The following is a 1,891-nucleotide window of genomic DNA, read 5'->3' as shown; positions in this document are numbered from 1 at the left end:
TATATATATATATATATATATATAAACATTTTTGTATTTTTGCTTTCAATAGCACAATACATTTTAAAAAGTTATGAACTAACTTTGACTCAGCATATCATTAATTTTAAGGCAATTTAGAATGCAATTTAAAAGTTAAAGAGTAATTAAAAGTTCTAAGCATTTTTTAAGAAGGAATTATTCTAACCAATCAACGATTCTGGTTCAGATTCTACTTTTCGACTGAAGAACTGCTAACGGAAGAGAACATGCTAATCGTTTAGTTCTAGACTCTAACGAAGAGTCAGATAAAGCTAAACATGATTCAACCGATCCACTCACAAAAAGATAAGCATCACCTGTCTCCCAGCGGCTAACGAGCACAATAGAAGACACTGCTTTTCTTTTCCCCGTGTGTTCTGATGAAGATAATAAGTAATTAGGCTCTGTGAGCTGACGAGCTTCTCGATATGGAGCGTGACTCAACGGCCGCTCTCAATTAAGAAGCCACACTCCAGCTCACCGCCAAGGAGAGACAATCTCGTTAGCGTTAAATGAGCCAATCAGCAGCCCGCATCACGAATAAACATGACCTGATAAACCACAGGGACTCCAAACACGAGCCGGGAACTTTATGCAACTAACACGTTTTTACAGTTTTGTTTCAAGCAAAAATTTTAATGATTATTATATTATAAAACTATAATGAAAATATAAAAACCTTTAAACTATTATTAAAATTAAAATGATTAAAATCATTTACAATTATTTAAAGAAGATGCAATACAATAAAAATATAAATATTGCATGAAAAACCTGAAAAGGTATCGGTTAAAGTACTAAAATTAAAGCTATTTGGAAATATAAAAATAAATAAAATTGACAAAAGCAAATATTAAAATTACTAAAGCTTAAGCTAAAATAAAAATTTAAATAGAAAAATAAAGGCTAATTCAAAACATTATTAAATACTATATTAGTATATAAATACTAAAATTACTAAAACTGAAAAAAATGAAAGCTATATGGAAGTATTAAAAAACTGCTAAAAATGACAAAATATTTGCTAATTAAGTAGGAAAAATAAATTTTATGCAATTTTGCAAAATGTATAAATATTGCATGAAAAACCTGAAGATCTGAAATAAATAAGTATAGGTTGAAGTACTAAAATTAAAGCTATATTGAAATATTAAAATACTGATAAAAACTTGCTAATTAAGCAGGAAAAATAAACAAATAAAATAAATAAATAAATAAAATTTATACTGTACATGTTGCTTCAAGCATTGTCATTAAATTAAAATAAAATATTAAAACTATTATTAAAATTAAAACTATTAAAAATTATTTATGATAACTGAAATAAAGTTGAAAAGCTTACACATTTGAAATAAATGTAAGTTGAAGTAATAAAATCACTAAACCTAAAAAAAATAAAAAAAAAATGAAAGCTATATGGACATTTTATAAAAATGAAAAAACCACATAACAAAATTACTCAAATGAAAATGAAAATATACAAATAAATGCCCATTTAAAATATTAATAAATACTATAATCGTAAATAAATACTAAAAATTACTAAAATGGAAATATGAAAAAAATAATACAAATGACAAAAGCATATAACAAAATTACTAAAACTTAAACTAAAATTGAAATGAAAACAAAAATAAACTAATACAAACAATTAATAAAATAGTATATAAACAATGCTAAAGATAACTCTGGCTTCAAGTAAATTTATCTTTATATTTTTACTGCAAAATAGGCAAAAATGCTTATTAAAGATCCAAAACCAGTCATAAGGGTCAATTATTTGAAATTGAGATTTATACATCATCTGAAACCTGAATAAATTAGGATCGGACAATATTTGGCCGAGATACAACTATTTGAAAATCTGGAA

General features: G+C 25.2%; 1 protein-coding gene across 1 annotated transcript in view; it reads right to left on the bottom strand.

The window, feature by feature from the left end:
* The window catches only part of LOC107728306 (AT-rich interactive domain-containing protein 4B-like), a 74,883-nt gene that overhangs the window by 42,915 nt on the left and 30,077 nt on the right, over positions 1–1,891 (bottom strand). The window lies entirely within an intron of this gene.

This window comes from Sinocyclocheilus rhinocerous, unplaced genomic scaffold (genome assembly GCF_001515625.1).
Source record: "Sinocyclocheilus rhinocerous isolate Xijiao unplaced genomic scaffold, SAMN03320098_v1.1 scaffold247, whole genome shotgun sequence".
Taxonomy (NCBI): domain Eukaryota; kingdom Metazoa; phylum Chordata; class Actinopteri; order Cypriniformes; family Cyprinidae; genus Sinocyclocheilus; species Sinocyclocheilus rhinocerous.
Note: the sequence above shows the minus strand (reverse complement) of the source record. Positions and strands in the feature narration are given on the sequence as shown.